The sequence below is a fragment of the Petaurus breviceps genome, unplaced genomic scaffold (genome assembly GCF_028583685.1).
Source record: "Petaurus breviceps papuanus isolate PSGF00001 unplaced genomic scaffold, PetGlider_PUasm1.0 90822, whole genome shotgun sequence".
Classification (NCBI taxonomy): domain Eukaryota; kingdom Metazoa; phylum Chordata; class Mammalia; order Diprotodontia; family Petauridae; genus Petaurus; species Petaurus breviceps.
Window position 1 is genome coordinate 11,229,066 of NW_027187351.1, and position 20,359 is coordinate 11,249,424.

At 39.6% G+C, this 20,359-nt stretch overlaps 1 protein-coding gene across 1 annotated transcript in view; it reads left to right on the forward strand.

The window, feature by feature from the left end:
• Nucleotides 1-470: 470 nt before the first annotated feature.
• BEND6 (BEN domain containing 6) overlaps nt 471-20,359 on the forward strand; it is a 94,018-nt gene continuing 74,129 nt past the window's right edge. Inside the window, exon 1 of the mRNA XM_069070706.1 lies at nt 471-690. The gene's annotated coding sequence lies outside the window, so the exon portion shown is untranslated. The remainder of the gene's footprint in view (nt 691-20,359) is intronic.

Below are 20,359 nucleotides of genomic sequence, written 5' to 3' on the forward strand. Positions count from 1 at the left end.
GCGAGGAGCCTCCCCAATGGCTGCAGACACCGAGCAGATCTGAGCTGATGATTGAATGCTAGGGGGGAGCTCAATGCATGACTCAGCAGACGGCGACAGGGAAGAGACCCGGCAGCCGGGGATTTTTTTTCCCTACCTCCCTCCTTGCCCTCACCCTTCCCCTCCCCCAGCCTCCCGCGTTGGTGCGGCTCAGCCCCCAGCGGCCGCGCTGCATGGAAACCGAGAGAGGGGAGCCCCAGCTCCGGTCGAGCCCGCCGCATTGCCCGGTAGACGCCTCCAGCTCCAGCATCCCAGCAGCACCCAATTTAAATGCTGACCCCGGGACTGGAGAAGGGGCTGGCGTGGAAGGAGCCGTGGGGGTGGGGCGCGCGAGCGCATCCCCAAGTTGCCTGCTGCCGGCGGCTCCCCGGGAGGGGGGAGGAGAGGAGGAGGGAAAAGAGTGGGGTGGTTTTGACTTGGCTTGCTGGCTGATGACATCACAGGTTGGGGATGCTGCAGAGGGGGAGAACGAACATGGCTGCTTCAAGTGAGGTACACTGAGTCCTGAGCAGCGAACGACTGCAAAAGGCTTTCCGGGAGCCCCTCTGGGGGGCCCCTGCCCGCTGCCAGAAGGCTTGGGCTTTGCTGCAAGCCCCCCAGGCAGGAAGGATCCGGCCCTGGTGAAGCGGCTGAGGCAGTGGCAGGGAGGGGGTAAGGAGTGGGGGGGGTGGGGGGGATGGAGGGGAAGCTGACTGTCCACACACTGATGATTTTCTTATGGTTTTAGATAGTCTGTAGCTCCCCAGCTCTCCTCACTAGCCAAAGCTGCGGTGGACCAAGACCTAGGGGAGAAGGGAAGGCGGGGGGCGTGGGGGAGAAGTAAGATGAGGAAGTATTGCCTAGCCTTCAGTAGGTTCTACCCTGCCTAGTACACTGCACCGGGACCTGCACTAGTACACTTCTGAAGTTAGGGATGAGATAGGGTTAGGGAAGGAGAAACAAGTGCTCACATGCGCGGAAAACCGAGGAAGTTCGGCGGCTTCCAAAGCTGGGTTGGGTAGGGGTGGGGGAGGAAACTATCCCCTGGGCAACCCCTTAGTCTATAGAGGCCTTCCCAAGTGGCCAAGCTTCTGTTGATGGACAGGAGGTGTGAACTGCATCATCCCCCCCCCCCCTCTTCCCTCGAATCTAGGGGGAATTCTTCGGGCTTGGAGGGTCTGGGGCGGGAAGGGGGGGAGGGAAGAGGGGGCGGAGTGTGGTTAGTCTACTGTTATGGGTACTAAATTTTGTCTCTTAGCGAATCTGATGGAAACAACTATTTTAAACTCTTTGACCTGATTCCTCAAGGGATTTAGGGATTAACTTGGGAACTGAACTGATTGATTTTTTTTTTCCCGTAGTGTGGGAGATGGGAGGTATAGGGGTTGATTCTCCTTTTTATAAAGCTTGGGGAAGACTGGGAAGCAATAGCATTGCTCCATTGTAGACCCACAAGTCACCACGAAGGCTATGGTAGTTTATAGTAGATGGATGTTTATGTTATTGCAGTTGCGAAACGCTTGGTGAATAAACTATGGAAGCTATGATTTATTACATTATGACATCTAAGGCTCCTTAGGCATTAGCAAAGCTCAAGGGTTGACTGTTGCATTGTATCTACAGCAAGGAGATAACGTTACTCTCCTGCAGTAAACTGCAGCTTGCTGCAGCAATAGCTACCGCATGAGTGAAGCTCCTCGTGGACTGTCATCCCAAAAGTATGTCTCAGACAGAATTCAGTAACTAGAAAGCTGCTAGACAATTCTAGTTTAAATATTTTATCCGTAAGGGCAATTATAATGACAGCCATGGCAATTTTTTTCTAACCACACTTGCTGCCCTATGGGATCTTTGATTTAGAGCTGAAAGAGACCTTAGAAATCATTCTAGTCCAAATATCTCTTTGACAGATAAGGAAATTCAGACCCATGGGGGTTAAATAACTTGCCCTAGGTCGAACAAGCATTAAATTGAGAATATGTAACAGATTTTTTTTTTACAAGAAATTGTTTCTTTTGGAAAGTAGTATTCCAGAAAGCACGTTTGCACGTGACTTAAATTTAGAATCAAACAAAATGCCAGGAAAACTTGCTTAACTTTTTTGATACAGCAATTTGGCAATGCCCCCCAAAAGCAATGAACTGTAGGAATGGCTTTAATATATTGTTCATACAGCATAGATTTAGAGCTGGTAGGGACTTTCGAAGTCATCTAGGCTAACCTTCTCAATTGACAGAAGAGGAAATTGAAGTCAAGAAAAGGTTAAGTGACTTGTCCCAGTTCACACAAGTAATAAATGGGTTTAGTGAGTAACTCTGCAGTAGAGGCAAATGGAGAACAGCCACAGGACTTAATGGATAGAGGATAAGACTTGAATAGACCTTCATTAAAGTCCTACTTCAGCCCATAAGCTGAGTGACTATGGGCAAGTCACCTAACATTTCAGAACCCCCAGAGTATTCTCTAAATGTATGTTGAATCTAAGACTCCAAGTTACAGACAAGAGTAATGATCTGCATTGGTATTTCATTTTGTTGTTTTAGAATTGAAGATGCCCTATGTATGCTGTGAATGAACACCTGAAACGGCTATGAAATAAGAAAAGTAGAATTTTTATAGTATCACAGGCATCACCATTATCTCTAGCAACTGACTAATGCTATCAAGTAGCACTGCATCATGTGATCTAATACTCCTGAATGTTTCCTGATACCGCAGTAGACTGCAGTAAGGCAGAATAATATTAATGCAATAGTGGAGATTATTAAGCATCCTGGTAGTTTTCAACATATGGCCAAACACTGTAAAATACTGTGCAACAAAATCTTTAACTGATTCAGCTTACCACAATGTTATGTTGCAGTAATAATAAACTTTTAAAGAAAACTTAATACATAGTGTGTGTGAAGATAAATTCTTCTGATAGATTTTAGGAAACAACAATTTTTTTCACTTAGAGCTGATTTATGATCAAATAGTTGAAAACATCCTTGGACAAAGAGATATTGAATTTTGTGAATGCAATATAGAAATAATTTGTTCCCAAACTCTAAATTTTTAGCAAAAAAATTTCACTATAATTTGATATCTTTAAAGCAATTAACCAGTTCCATAAATTTTACTACATCCCTTTATTTGCTTCAGGTATGTAAGAGAATAGCATTTATCTCCCTGTATGAGCAAATATAGAGCTGGCTGGCATTCAAAGAGGATTATGCATACTTCTCAGAAAATTAATTTAATTTCCCTGTGACATTGGCTATTACCAAGTGATGGACCAAGAATAAGGGAACTAAATTACTGAAGGCATATTGCATTTAGTGAAAAAAAAATCTACATTTCCATTGGCATTTTCCTACAAATTTTTGAGGCTAATATATAGTTTCTTCCTTCAAATAATAGCATGTTGTTATTGTTTCTTTTAAGCATGTTTCTTTTTCTATATAATCCCTAGCCCACTTATGAACATTCCATAAAACTTATTTTAGCCAATTAATACTTTTGTAGCTAATTTAGCTTCTACACTCACTCTACTTCATAATGTTGGATGCAAAAAAAGGCAAAAATTTTAAAATATTGTGGCAAATTCACAGATTACTGAGGAAATGGCAAGAAATCTATTATGCTAAGAATTTTCTGGAATGTTATGTTAGAATTGAAAGCTATGTTAATTTACTGATTGAGTCCAAACTTAATTAATATAATTGCCCATCATTAGTTCCCTGGGTTGGAAATACCCTTGACATCTGTCATTAAACAGTTTTCAATAAAATTACCCCCCTAGGTGCATTTATAACACATAGATTTTATTTAGTTTTTGTTATGCACTTCATCTTTAATTCAATTTTATTTTATTTTCAGTTTTGAATTCTCTACATTCTTTCTCAAAAAATCCATCATAAATATATAGTCATGCAAAAGAAATTCCCACATTAGCCATGCACCAAAAAGGAAAGAAAGAAACAGAAGAAAATGTGCTTCAGCCTCTACTTTGAATCCATCAGTTCTCCATCTGGAGGTGAATAGCATGTTTTATCATGAGTTCTCAGGAATTGTGATTGATCATTGTGTTGATCAGAGTTAGTAAGTCTTTAATAATTGATTATCTTTCCAGTTTTGCTGTTACTGTTCCCCTGGTTCTTCTCACTTCACTTTGTATCAGTTTGTAAGTTTTCCTAGGTTTTTCTGAAAGATTCCTCTTCTTCATTTCTTATAGCACAATAGCATTTCATCATATATATGTGCCATAACTCATTTAGCTATTCCCCAACTGGTAGGCATCCCCTCAGTTTTCAATTCTTTGCCACCATAAACAGAACTATAATATACATTTTTTTAAAAGTGAAATTAAATTGTTGCTCAGCATGAGAAAGTCCTTGTAAATTTACTGTCTAAAAACAATCTATTTTGATTCAAAAAACATTCATTCAGGGTCTACCACATGTGACACTGCACTCTGGACACAAAGAATAAACAAAAAGTCCTGGCCTCCAGGAGTTACACTCTACTAGAGAGATACATTTTTTTAGAAGTAAATACAACACACACACACACACACAAACTAGCCGTGTGACCTTGGGCAAGTCGCTTAACCCCAATTGCCCCCCAAAAAGCAAAATAAAAATACAATTAAAAAAAAAGAAAGAAATACAAATGGGGGGGCTAGGTGGTGCAGTGAGTAAAGCGGCAGCCCCAGAATCTGGAGGATCCGAGTTCTGTTCTGGCCTCAGACACTTAACACCCACACAAAAAAAACTAGCCATGTGACCTTGGGCAAGTCGCTTAACCCCAATTGCCCTCCAAAAGGCAAAAAAAAAATTTCAGGAGGGAGGCAGCACTAATAATGGAGGGAAAAGGAAAGATTTCCAATTGGAGATGGAAACTAAGTTGATCTCTAAAATGAAAATAGAGATTCTAAGAGGTAAAGAGAGTTTGCATTCTAGGCACAAGGGAACAGCCTAAGGCAGAGATGTTAGATGGCAAAGTGAGTTCCGGGAATCTCTTGTAAACCAGTTTGGAACATAGTTGTGAAGAGGGGTGATATGAAATGTCTAGGAAGTTATATGGACATAACCTATATCAATTTGTTTACCATCTTTAGGGAGGGAGGAGAAAAGAAAGGGAGGGAGAAAATTTGGAACTCACATTGTTCTTAAAAATTGAATGTTAAAAAGTGTCTTTACGTGTGGTTGGAAAAAATAAAATACCATTTTCAAAAAAAGGTATACAGGAGCCCAGTTGTGGAAGGCTTTAAATACTAAGGTGAGTAGTCTGTATTTTATTCTAAGAGGCAAAGGGTTAAAAGGCAATCAATAAGTATTTATTAAGTATCTGCTATGTGCTAGGCACTGAGTTAAGGGCTAGGGATATACTGAAAATCTGTTCCCACCTTCCACAATCTAATGGAGGTGGATGACATGCAAACAAACTTGGCAACTGATTGGATGTAGGGGGTGAGGAAGAGGAAGAAGTAAGAATGACTCAGATTTTTAATATGGGTGACTAGAAAGGTTGCCATATCATCAATAGAAATAGGCTAGTTGGAAAGAGGGGATGAGTTTGGATGGATACAAGAGTTCTGTTCAGTGCAATGAACAATCACAATTCCTAAGTATGGAAGATGAAATGTTCTGCCTACCTCAAGGTACCGAGACATACATTTTCAGACACAGATAATGTGAGAACTTGATTTGCTTGTCTACTCTGCATATTTCTTCCAAGGGTTTTCTCTCCCCCATTTTCCCCCTCCCCGCCCCAGTTTAGGAGGGAGTTGGAGAAAGATATAGCAACAGGCTTTTCAAAAACACATATATAGTATATATAAAATATTATATTAAGAAAATTTTAAGCAGTGGTAAATAAATATAGTTCCATTTTGGGCATAGCCAGCAAACAGTTGATAATACGATACTGGAGGTCAAGAGTTCAATTAGAACTAGACATATAGATCTGAGAACCACATGCTTAGAAAAGTTCATTTAACCCATGGAAATTGGTGAAATCACCATGACAGAGTATAGAAAGGTAAGAGATGAGGCCAGGGTATACCTACCCATTGCAGATATGAGGCAGATGATACACACAATCTCAAATATAATACAGAATGGTCATACAAGAAGGAAAACCAGGAAAAGGAAGTGTTGAAGAAGCCAAAATATGAAAGTATAACAGAAAGTAAATGACTGATTAGATCAAAAGCTGCAGAAAGCTCCACATCCTTCTTTTCTTCCCCTCTCAACAGAACATGGGAATTTCACCTGTAGGATCCCAGATTCTGATAGTTGTGCATTACTCTTAACCTTACTCAGAACCAAGGCCTGCTTTTGGCAGGTAGAAGATAAAATACTTCCTCTTAAAAATATTTTAAGATGTTTCAAGATAGAGAACTGGTTCTTATATTTAATTTTCCATGTCCTACCAACTGGACTAAACTGATGTTCCATTTTTTGGTGGGGGCAGTATAGAGGTACTTGAGTAGATCATTTTTGGTTCTCCCTTCAGCGATGTATATTAAAACCCTTCCATCCTTTATCCAGTATGATTGTTGTTCATGTTTTCTACAAACTGCACAGAATCAGTTCAACATCCAACTTAAATTTCAGCCCTCTTTAAAAAAGAAAACCTTAGGGTACAAATGTGTTAATAATTCTATCTGTTGTTTCTCACATTATATGACCAGCTTTCCTGTTTCTAGTCATACTTATCTTTTACAATGTCTTTTCATCTCTTATGGAAATCACTACTCGCAAAAGCCAAAGCTTACTTACACCTACCATTAGTCTTTTCGTTACCTTTTATTTTTTAATTCTTCAGAGATAATATTCTTTCATTTTCATGAAGTACCATAGGGAATGTATTGGTGTTAAAAGTCTACCAATCTATAAATTCTTGTTAAGAATTAATTATATGTGCCAGACATTGTTCTAAGCACTAGGGATACAAAACAAACAAGCATTTTCCTCAGGAGATTTACATTCTAATGGGAAAGACAGTTTACAGATTAGATCAAAGATAACCTTTTCTTCATGGCTCCATTTGGTTTTTTTTTTTTTTTTTGGAGGGCAGTTGGGGTTAAGTGATTTGACCAATGTCACATGGTTAGTTTTTGTGTTGTGTCTGAGGGCTGCATTTGAACTCAGGTCCTCCTGACTCCAGGGCCAGTGCTCTATTCACTGTGCCACTTCAACACCCTCATTTGGGGTTTTCTTGGCAGTGGTTTGCCATTTCCTTCTCCAGCTCATTTTACTGATGAGGAACTGAAGCAAACAGGGTTAAATGACTTGCCCAGTGTCACACAGCTCCTAAGTGTCTGAGGCCACATTTGAACTCCCAAAGATGTCTTCCTAACTACAGGCCTGCCACTCCATTCATTGTGCCCCCTACCTTCCTGTAAGATAGCTTTAGGGAGAAGGCAAAATCAGATTGTCTTAAAGGAAGCCAAGAATTCTCCAGCAGAAGTTAGCTAGGAGAGCATTCTAGAAATGGTTGGCTGCCATTGCAAAAACCTGGAGATGGGACAAGAGAGATAGAGTATCCTGTGTGAGTAATAGTACTCCAGTATGTTTGGGCCATAGAGTTTATACAGGAGAGTAATGTGGGTTGTTTTTTTTTTTAACTAGAAAATTAGTAACAGGCCACCTTGTAAAGAGTTTTAATTGCCAAATAGAGTTTATATTTGATCCAATATGCAACAGAGAGACATTGAAGTTCATTGCATAATCAAGTCAACAAGCATTTATTAAACACCTACTATTTTTAAACACTGTACCTTTTAACACTGTTACATAGTAGGCACTTAATACATATTTATTGACTATTGACTGTGCCTAAAATCTAAAGACAAAAAAACCCATCTCCTCATTCTCAAGGAGCTCACAATCTAATAAGGTAAACAACATGCAAATGTACATGTACATACAAGATATACTCAGGATAAATTTGAGCTAAATCTTAGAGGGAAGGCACTATCATTAAGGAGGATCAGAAAAGGCTTCTTGCAGATGGTGGGATTTTAACTCACTTCCTCAGGGAAGTCAGGAGTAAGATTTATATTATATAATCTCAACTGAACCTTCACTACTACTAGGCAAGCCTAAGCTACCTCCCTCATCAACTCACTAGCTCACTTTCCACAGTGGTTCTTTCAAATCTTTTCAGCCCTCCTCAACCCCTGATAGTTCCTTCTTACCCCATACTCTCAACTGAAAACATTGCCCACATTTTACAGAAAAAAAAAATCAAGGCTATCTGCCATGAGGCCTCTTCATCATCTCATATCACTCATGTGCTTTCTGCCACTATCTCCTTCACTTCTGTCTCACACGATAAGGTGGCCTTACTTCATTCTGTTGTACCTGGCCCCATTCTGGGTCCCCTTCCCCAAACCAGCTTTCCTTCACAGAAGTAAGCTAACTGCCGGGTTTAGCCCCGCCTAGGGAGACTTGGCAGGAATGGGAGTTTCAAAATGTGTACTGACCAATCACTGATTTTAGCCTCTGCAAGTTCCTGCTTATGTAATACCTAACCGTTGGAGGCATGGCATGCCTTTAAAAGCTGAGGCTTTGTCTGAGGCCGGGGCTGATCGATTTGGGGAGGGGCCCTGTCAGCCAACATGACACCAATAAAGGGTTCACTTCTAAATTGTTATTTGGGTCTTGCTCGTGTTTCAGGTACAACAATACAAAGGCTAAGCTCTCTACCTGCTGAAACAATCCTATTATATCCCATCTCTTCAAACAAATTGCCCCCTCTGTCATTCCCACTGTTACTTATTTTCAATCTCTCCTTGTCTACTGGGTCATTCCCTACTACTTACAAACATAACCATGTCTTCCTCATCCTGAAAAAAACTTCACTTCATCCTTCCATCCCCATTAATTATCATACTATATCTCTTTTGACTATTGTGGCTAAACTCCTGTTTACAATACATGCCTCCACATTCTCTCCTCTCACTAACTTCTTAACACCTTATAATACAGCTTCTGACCTCATCATTCTCCCAAAACTGCTCTTTCCAAAGTAACTAATGATCTCTTAGTTGCCAAAACCAATAGCCTTTTTTTGGTCCTCATTCTCCTCGATGCCCTTGTAGCTTTCACACTGTAAATCACCCTTTCTTCCTTATTACTCTCTTCTTCCTAGGTTTTCAGAACACTGTTGGCTTTCCTGGGTCTCCTACCTATCTGATTGTTTCTTCTTAGTCTCTTTTATTAGATCTTCATCCAGATCATACTCTCTAACAGTAGGTGTCCCACAGGGCTCTGTCCTGAGTCCTCCTTTTTCTTTTTCTCTCTAGACTACATTTGGTGATCTCGTCACTTCCGTGGATTTAATTGTCATCTCTGTGTTAATAACTCTCAAATCTACCTATCCTACCATAATCTCTCTGTTGACTTCCAGTCTCAGATATTTAACTGCCTTTCAGAAATGTCAAACTAGATGTCCAAAAGACCTTTTAAACTAAACATGCCCCAAACTAATTATCTTTCCCTCTAAATCCTCGCTTCCTCCAAACTTCCCTTAACTGTAATGAATGCTACCATCCTCCTAGGCTCAAAGCCTTGGTGTCATCCTCAGTTCCTTACTATCTCTTACCGCCCATATCCAATCTATTGCCAAGGCCTATTGTTGGCTTCACCTTTTCAATTTCTTAAATATACCCACCTTCTCTTTTCTAACACTGCCTCCACGGCCCTCAACATCTCATGCCTATGAGACACTGCTATAGCATACTGGTGGGTCTGCCTGCTTCAAGTCTCTTTCCCACTCCAATCCATCCTCCATCATTCAGCCAACAAAATGATTTTCCTAAAGTGCAGGTCACCCTTCTATTCAGTAAATTCCACTGGCTTCCTACCTACTTTAGCATCTGTTTGGCATTCAAAGCTCTTCATAACCTAGCCCCCTTCCACCTTTCCAGGTTTTTTACACTTTCTTCCCAACCACATACTCTTCTACCCAGTGATGCTGGCCTCCTTCTATTCTATGAACAAAATGCTATATCTCTCAGCTCCAGGCATTTTTTTTTGTACTGTCTCCTATGTTTGGAATGCTTCCCCTCCTCATTTCTACTTCCTACCTCCCTGCTTCCTTTAAGTTCTAATAAAATACCATCTTCTATAGGAAGCCTTTCAAAACTTAATGTTAGTGCCTTCCTTCTCTTAATTATTTCCTATTTATCCTATATGTTGATTATTTGTAAATATTTGTTTTCTTGTATCTCTCATTAGATTGTGAGCTCCTTGTGGACAGGGACTGTCTTTTGCCTCTTTTTGCATTTCTAGCATTTAGCATAGTTCCTGACACATAAAAAGTGCTTAATAAATGTTTATTGACTAAGGTAAAGAGGCAAAGAATTCTAGACAAAGGGGACAGCCAGTAAAAATGCCTAGAGTTGGAAGATGAAGTGTCTTTTGTGAGAAACAGCAAAGAGGCCACTGTCACTGGATCACAAGTAGAAGATGACATGGTAAGACCTGCTTCAGGAAGATGACTTTGGCAGTTGTATAAAGGATTGATTGGAATAGGGAGAGATATGAGGCAAGAAGTATAATTTGAAAGTTATTGCAATAGTCCAGACAAGAGATGGTAAGGGCTTGAATTGAAATGCTGGCTATGTGAGTAGAATAAGAGAATTTATGTAAGAAATGTAGAGAAAGTAATTACAAGATCAACTCATTGGATATGTGAAGTGAGCAAGTGTGGAACTGAGGGTACCACTATGGATGTAAATGACTGGAAGAATTTAGGTGCCCCTAAAACTAATACGGATGAGTTTTTGCCACAGTAAGCAATTGGGAACCATTAAAAAAACCCACTATATAGTTTTCCAAATGATATCCAACTATATTTCCTGTTACTTAATTCTGTACCCAACTTATTGTCCATTTGCCGCCACTACCCAAGGTATATTTGACAAACTAGTCAAATAGCTTTATGTCATAATCTGAGCACAATGTATTTTTCATCTATTTTGTTTTTGTAATGTGAATGCTTAGATAAGTTTTCAGATTGCTATATATTTCACTGGATTAGGGCTATGGAAGTTTGTTGTTCAGGAATGTCTGACTTTTCATGACCCCATTTTGGAGTTTTCTTGGCAGAGATACTGGAGTGGTTAGCCATTTCCTTCTCCTGCTCATTTTACAGATGAGGAACTGAGGCAAACAAGGTTAAGTGACTTGCCCACAGTCACAATATTCACAAGTGTCTGAGACCAGATTTGAACTCAGAAGATATCACCTTTTTTCCCCATGATATCAGGCTTATTCTCTATTAGCTAATCTAAAAGATAATGTTATGCTAAAGTGGTCATAGAAAGTCTTGATTGATGACACTGGCTTACACTTCTACCATTCCCAGATAACATTTTTTTTTGTCTAGACCTATGATTTCATCAGGTTAAGTACTCACTGGTGAGGAAATTTATACCTCTTTTGCAATTTATAATTCTAGAGAGTTGTCTGGGGGCAATGAAAATTTAAGTAAATTACCTGGCATCATATAGCCAGTAACAATGAGAGTGAATATTATAATGAGAGGTGGGTCTATTCTAATGAGGGTGTATGACTCTGATCATGTCACTCCCCGACAGAGACCACTCCTGCCTTGGGCAATCTATACAAAAGGATTGTCAACAAGCAATCACAACTTCGTGAAACTTATGTGAAAATTAGGTTTATTACAAGAGAAATGAACATGCATGTGGAGCCCAAAGAGTTCACAATCCACATAGAAGTTTGCATTTTTATAATAGCAGAACAAAGTAAAGAGGAGATACCAGAAATCTCCACCTAAAGGGACATGGCATGGAAGGGGACAGGTACAGTAAAGGTGGGAAAAGGACAAAACCCATCGTATAGGGGAGAAGCAAGGGGATGGCAAAAGCTGTGTTCTGTAACCTAGGAAACTGCTAAACTAGGGGTAGGGAACCTTTTTATGTTGGAAGGCCACATTAATATTTAACTGTCATTAAATAAGGCTGCATTCAAGAAACTTCAATTAGATATACTATAGAATGTACATTGTTTTGTAAAAATCTAAGTACTATGTACTTAATTTCAAAAATTGAAAACCATTTGTTAACTTTAAAATTTACTGACCTTTTTCATGACTTTATTGTTTCTGCTTTTTGTTAGAAAGCATTTGAATATTTGGTTGCAGCATGGAGGTCTCTGATTTCAGTTGAGCCTGTAGATGGGTATCAGTCATTTGTTACCTTAAGGACATCTTGATTTGGGTTAGGTAGGAGAAAGTAGATTCATAGCAATAAGTGGTTAAAAAGCAAGAAAGCATTTTTAGGGCATGTTGCTGAAGGCATGGGTATTCTACTGCATTTTTCCATATTTCAACTGGATCTTTCTTAGCATCAAAGAAAGACTTTAAAATGTCATCTACTGAGAGCTTGATCAATTCCATCTGTAGTTCTTTCTTTCTTTCTTTCTTTTTTGCTTTTTGCAGGGCAATTGGGGTTAAGTGACTTGCCCAAGGTCACATGACTAGTAAGTGTTAAGTGTCTGAGGCCAGATTTTAACCATCTGTAGTTCTTTAGGTATCTTGGTGGTATCAACTAGGTGAGGATGAAATGCAAAACAGCATACTCAAATTGCAGTATCATGTCATGATTCTCAAAGTCAGTGAATCTTTCACTATATTCTCCAATTAAAAGCTCTATAATAGCTCTATGTTCTTCAGATGATTCGCATATATCATCCTGCTCATCAGTGACCTTTGCTAACTAAGGAAAATGTTCATCAAAAATTCCTTTAGAAGTATTTTGAAAAAAGATAGGTTTTTTTTAATGCTTGGATTTGGGGCCAGATAGATAGATACATACATAGATGAATAGATAGACTTAGTTTTACCTTGAAAAGAAATAGTCAAGTTGTTTTGATTTGACACATCACATAGAAATGCAGTATTCCTATAGAAATCTTATGGGTCTCCTTGAAAAGGCAGTTGTTTGGGGTGGGTGGGTAGTGCAGTAAATAGAGCAATGGGCCCTGGAGTCAGGAGGACTTGAGTTCAAATTGGGCCTCAGACACTTAACACTTACTAGCCGTGTGACCGTGGGCAAGTCATTTAACCCCAATTGATCTGCTTCCCCCCCTCAAAAAAAAAAAGCAGTTGTTTGTACTTTGAAATGTTATCAGGGTCTAAGCATCCTACAACTTTGACAATGTATTCTTTCACAATTTCTTACATCACTGAATGGCTTCCCATTTTTCCTAAGGACATAAGCTATCTTATAAGTTGCTTCAGTGGCATTATTTTCAAATTTTATTGCTACTTGATTTAACTTTTTAAATATCATCCCTTCCTATTCAATTGATCCTGTGCCCTCTATGTAAACCTGTACGCATATATACACACACTCACATATGTATTCATAGGTACATATATCCTCCTATATAGACATATATAGGTATGTATACATATATATACATTCATATACATACACATATATACATCCCTTCAACTATCTTCATACTCAGAAAAGTTTCATCAGTTACAATTATCATTTTGCCATGTAGGAATGTAAATAGTTCAACTTTGATAAGTTCCTTATGATTTCTTTTCCCTGTTTACCTTCTCATGCTTCTCTTGCTTCTTGTATCTGAATGTCAAATGTTCTATTCAACTCTGGTTTTTTCAGCAAGAATGCTTGAAAGTCTTCTATTCATTGAATGACCATATTTTCCCCTGAAACATGATACTCAGTTTCGCTGGGTAGGTGATTCTTGGTTTGACCTCCAGAATATCATATTCCAAGCCCTTCAATCCCTTAATGTAGAGGCTGCTAGATGTTGTGTTATCCTGATTGTGTTTCCACAATATTCAAGTTGTTTCTCCTTGGCTGCTTGTAATATTTTCTCCTTGATATGGGAACTTCAGAACCTGGCTATAATATTCCTAGGAGTTTTCTTTTTGGGATCTTTTTCAAGAGGTGATCAGTGAATTCTTTCAATTTCTATTTTACCCTCTGGTTCTTGGAAGTTTTTGATGCAGGAGTTCTGACTCCATTGTCTTCCTCCCATTCCATGTTCTGATCCTTTTTGTTCCCAAAAAAGGAATCTAAGGTTTGATTGCTGTGCTTGTTTTGCCTCCTTTGTTTGCTTGTGCTGCCCCTCAATTACTTGACTTTTGAGCTTTTTGCCACAGTAGAATGCTGCTTCCAGAGAGGAGAGCTTCGTCCCAAATCACTGGGTTTTTCACAGTTGCTGGAGCTATTAGTTGGGTGCCTTCTCTGCAGCCCCCACAAGCTCTGGCCCACTGGCCACATACCCCAGGACCTCCACCCAAGACAGCGATCCAGATCCAAGCAGGTTAAAAGCAAGAGCAATTACCCTCTGAATGGTTGCTTGGTCCCCTTACAATTTGCAGGCTAGGAGCTCTAAAGCAGCCGCACCATGCCTCACCATGCCTCTGCCACTTCTCACCCCAGGGGCAAGAAACGCACTGTGCTCTGCCCCCCCCCCCCCAGGTCCAACAGAATTCCACACTGACCTTTTACTTTGTCTTTGGCATTTATGGTTGATAATTCTGGAAACTACCACTGCTGCTGGTGATCCATTCTCCTGAAATCCACTCCAGCCATTGCTGGTCAGGGCTCCCCTGGGGCTAAAACCTCGAACTGGGGGTGGGGGGGCTGGGCTCAGCTACCAGCACACTGCAATGGACCTTTCCTGTAGGCCTGCTGGGCAGCCTTCAGAGATTTATTTCTCTCTGTCACTTTGTGGATTCTATAGCTCTAACATTTGTTTAGAGTCATATTTTATAGGTATTTGAGGTGGTTATGGGGAGAGCTCACAGAGTTTTCCTGCTTCTATGTCACCATCTTGGCTCTACCCCCCCCTTATTGTTGTTTGAAAAGCAACTGTCTTTGCTTTTGCTTTTCATCTTTTAATTTCTGCAATACAACCTTTTGCTCTTCTCCCTCTAATTTAAAATATTTGTGATCCTTATGAGTGTTATAATGCTGATGAGCATTGAATTTCTTTAATGTTAATATTGCAGTATCACAAAGCAAGCAAACCATCTTCAGCAGAAACAAGATAATATTGCAATTTCAAATCCTCATTAAAAAGTCTGTTTTCTTCTTTCAGCATTCTCTTGGTCTTCTTTGACATTTTGGGCTGTTAAGCAGAAAGAATTAAAAAATACTGTTGAACTGTGCAACTATTCACAAATTTCACTTTAGACAGAAACACAGTGCATCATTGTCAAAATCTAATAACAGACTGGTATACTCAACTCCCATAAACTTTCACCAACCAGCCTCATGTGGTAGTGGTGCCAGTTAGGCAGGAGAAGTTAGAACTAAATAATGAGCATAGAAGCCATCAATTTAACCCTTATGACTTACAAATGTTCTAACTGTGCTGGTCAGTCTGGGAGGATTATTTATTTGAAATATTTTATTCTTTGGTATTTTAAAAATAAAAATATAAAAGACAAACAAAAATGTATTAATAAAAATAAAAGGATTTGTTCTGTAAAATTTGGATTCAGTCAAAAGACCCCACTTAAAGACCTAGAAGGCTACATGTGGCCTCAAGGCTGCAGGTTCCCCACCCCAGTGCTAAACTACGAAGATAGGATAGTCTGCTTATCTACCAGGGTCTCAGCTGCACAAGCAGTTTCCCAGTTTAGTGCAGATTGACTGGAACCTGTCTTGATTCCCAAGGACACATCAGGAAATCCAATTTGGGATTATGTCAGCTGGGAGGGGTAGGGGAGAAGGGAATGACTTTGTCCTTGACACATTCAGGCTTTTTGTATACTCTGGATCCATTGTTTCTGGATAATATGGCAACTCAAAAAGACAAGTTCAAGGGACCCCTTAACAGTTCTTAACATCCCCCCCATTGGTCAAAGGCAACCTCTAAGTACACCGATGACCACAAAGAACACACTAGGCAAAACGGGATTCTGGATATTAGTGGGAACAGCTCCAATTACGAAGTGAGATCAAAACTATCAACCAAGCACAGTACAAGCCATAGTAAGAATGGCCAAACTGGGGATTAATTCAAGGGGGGAAAACCCAACAACATCGAGATCACGGAGAGAACGTAGTGCACAGATACAAAAAATTAAAGCTAAAGGCACAGAACAACGAACAACAATATTAACAAGCATTAAGTCTCCCTTCTATGTAGTACTCATTTCCAATATGCATCCTATCAACATATTTTATGCTGGACCTTAGATGTCCCATGCAGTTGTCCAACCCCTGGCACTTCTTTCCTTGGGGCAGTCTGGAAAATATCATGTCTTCAAGGGCACCCTTCCAGAATCTATCCTCCACACAGTCAGTGAACAATGAAAGATAGTAGGGTAAGAATTCCACCTAGATTAGAATCTCCTTGCGAGGTCTTCTACTTGGGTGGGGTGAGCAGCATGTACCCAGAGGATTTGGACGATCTCATCTACCAGCAATATCTTTCATAGAGACTGGCTGAAAAACCTAGAGGTGTTTCATTTCTGAATGAGGAAACAATTCCTCCATATTAACTGGTTATTAATATGAGAGAAAGAATCATTTCTCTTACCGGGCAACAAATAACAACTGCATTTGTATTCCAGACCTACCTTCTGCTCATAACATATTACCCCCAAAAGATGGAGCATTGGCAGGAATTTGAAATAGTTTATTTATTTTTTCTCTAGCAAGGAGTAAATTCTGTCTTGACTTTATCATGTCCCCAGACATACCAATTTGGTGGTCCAGTGTTTTATTTATTTTCCTGCCTCTGACATTTAGGTAATCTGTGTGATCTTAGACAGATCACTTAACTTCCCAGGCCTCAGTCTACTCATCTGTTAAGTGAATGGGTTAGAACAGGGGTGGAAAACTGTGGCCTTTTACAGAACAAATCCTTTTATTAAGGGGATTTGTTCCGTGAAGTTTGGATTTAGTCAAAGGGCCACACTTGAGATCCTAGAGGGCCACATGTGGCTGTGAGGCTACAGGTAGGTTCCCCACCCCTGGACTAGACCAAATGGACTCTGAGGCCTCTTCCAGGTCCTGATCTATGATCCTATAATCCATGTAACATTCTCCCATACAGATTCTCAGGTTGTTAGTTGAATATGCTGGGTTAAAATCCACCTTGTGGTGAGATAGGGAAATGCATTGACTCTATGAAACTGGTTGGAATCAGAAACTGGGTTCCAATTTCTCTTCCCACAAATACTTGCTGTGGCACCTTGGGCATGTAGCTCAACCTTTCACTGCTTCAGACAATTTTCTAAGACTACAAATTTCAAAAAAGCTGCTGATGTATAGGGGCAGGGATAGAGCTGCACCAATAAAAATTATAGGATCTGGCATGCCTCCTTCCAAAAAAAATCTACCTTTGTGACTTAACCTTAGTTATTTCACTGATTGTAGCTTGGGTTCTTTCCTTTAGCCCCTAGGCATGAGTAAATTGGTGTAGATCTTGACCGGAAGACTTTTTTGTTGGATATAAAGGACAGAGAAGAAAGACCCTGGAGTGTAATTTGGCCAGCCCTTCTAACTTTCTATTGCTGACCTATACAAAAGCAGGCAAATTGTCCAGTTGGTGATAACAGTGTGAAACTCTAAAAGCTTTCTTAGGAGACCAAAAATTATAGTCAGGAATGGGTCTATAGCTGAATTATTAAAAAAAAACAATGGCACTAACTTTTGACTGCCTATCAGCTCAGATAAGCTATTTAGCACTTTTTCTGGGTGAACTTTGCCAATTCCTTCATTCATTCAACAGACCTATTGAGAACCTGCTATTTTGAAAGCATTCTCCAAAATGACTGACTTCAAAAGGAATTGAGGTGAATCTGGGATAATATATGTTCCATGGCCTATTTATTGCCAGACTGTTTATCATGTTAGTTTGAGACTAGGCTTCGTGCGGGGAACCCACAAGCGCACTGATGTAGAAAGCCCAAAACAGCATCTTTATTCAGGATCCCACACACTCATCAATGTGATCTTGATTTGGAGATGTTACTAATGCAATACAAATATGATAAGGATAGCCAACCCTCTGAATTCGTAATTTGAGGAATATATTTCTTTCACCATTTTTGCTACTTTGAATTCCTCATAAAAAATAAAGGCAGTAATACCAAATATTGAAATCATGAGCAATACAAATAAATTTTCTTGACAATATTTCTTGGAAAATGAGTTTCCATCTCTTCTATCATATTTTATTTGCTAGTTGCTAATTGTATGATTGTGATAAGTCATATAACCGGGCATAACCTTGACTTTTTCACTTGTAAAGTGTGGGAATTGGATTAGATAAGTTCTGAGGGCCTTTCTATTTCTAAACCTATGATCCTATTATCCATATTCATCAATATAAGTATTCCTTTTACCATTAGATTGCAAGACTACTATCAATAAATAAAAGCAACAAGCTTTTAAACACCTATAATTAAACACCTGCTATATGCTACAGAGGAAGTGTGATATCATGGATAGAAAGGTAGTCTTTGATATAGGAAAACCTGTATTTAAGTTCCCCACTTCCACATACAGCCCGGCTATGAGATCCTGGGCAAGTCACTTAACCTCTAAGTAACCTCAGATGACTCTCTCTAAGACTATATAATTTGTAGAACAGCTGTTGCTCTGCATTTATAGAGATAGTTTCTTGAGTAGAGAGATCTCTATGCTGATGAAATAAAAGATTTAGACTGAAATTAGAATATTATAGGTTCTGTAGATACACACTCAAAATTGAGTTCCTGCCCTCAAGGAGCTTACATTCTATTAAGGTGAGACAACAAGATGACAATCAAATACAGTGTCATTGAGGTCTGGCATGTGTGACGGTCCTATCAGCTTTATGCAATGGCATGTACCTAAGGACAACAGAGAGCTGCTTCCAGGAGAACTGTGATAATGTGAACAAGAAGTGCCTTGGACAGATAGAATGTGAAGTATGCATAGGAATCCTATAACTGTTTCAAGATACCTAATCACCAATAAAAAGGAGGCTCTTTGACTAGCTATAAAAACATTTTTAAAAAAGACCTGTCAGCTTCAGGTGTATCTCAGCTTCAGGTGCATCTCAGCCTCAGTGCTACTGAAGGAGTTCAGCCTTTAGTGAAAGGAGTGGAGCCCAAATTCAGAATGTCCAGAGGGTTCCTCGGCAACTTCCAGAGTTTGGATTTTTAGTCAATACACATCAATGCCTCAAGGTATGAAAAAAGTGAAGACTTCCTCAGTGATTCCAGAGCCCAGGTTTTGCTGGTAGCATAACACTAATGCCCTGAGAGGTGAGGAGTAATTCTGGGGAATGACCATCAGTGGGACAAAGGCTTACCTAGCAGTCATGGTAAATCAGGACATGAACTTGATAGGATCAATGCTATATAGGAAGTGAGCTAATTTTTTTAATGGTATTTCATTTTTTCCCAATTACATGTGTGAGCTAAATTTTTAACCTAATCCCCTCCTCCTCGAGCCCCCATAAACATGCCCCAGGTGGCATAAAATGGATTTTGACCCCAAAGTTTTGAAAGAAAAGTATGTTCATTTGTGCTATATTTGTGAAGTAAATATCCCTTTGTAAAACTAATCCAATCTTAAATGGTTAAAAGGAAATGAGGATGCTAATAGTCGACCCTAAGGGTAGTAAAGGGTTGGGGGAGGGAGAGGCAACACAGTCAGTGAAGGCTCAAGCTAATTGGAGGCTCAAACACTGGAGAAGAAGAATGCTCTAACCCTCTCAGAGACCTCAAAAATCCTGAAAGGGATTGGGGGAGAGATAATAAGACTGACCCTAAGAGAGTGAGACCAGAGCATACATGTTACAACAGGATATATAAAAATTAAATACAAAGTGATTTGGGGGAGAGGGAACTAACAACTCCATGTTAGGGTTAAAGATTGTCTTCATTAGGAACTATCAGGGCACAAGAATTCAGAGCTCAGTATCCAGCATTTTAGTATCCTCTCTGAACTTAGCTAGACCAGTCCTCAGACAACAAGCATACAATCAGTTTGCTGCCATTCACTCATAACCTTTCTTATTTTCTATGAACTGGCAAAGCTTGTGCTCTGCTGGTATAGAGAGAACCTCTGGGAACCCAAAATCACCTCTATATGACTATGAAACACTAAAGTTGGACCTTATTGGAGATTAATTTTTGTTATATTAAAGACTTTAAAAGGAAGTTATTTAGTCCTTTAGTCCTTTGACTACGGTAATAACTGCAGCCAAAGAAAATTAGTCACTGATGGCTAAATTCCAGTTTATTCCATTTTTTAAATTTTAGTGTGTTTAGAAGCTTATAGTTGTTCTTTTACCAGATCTTGAGTCAATGGCATTGTTGAGAAATT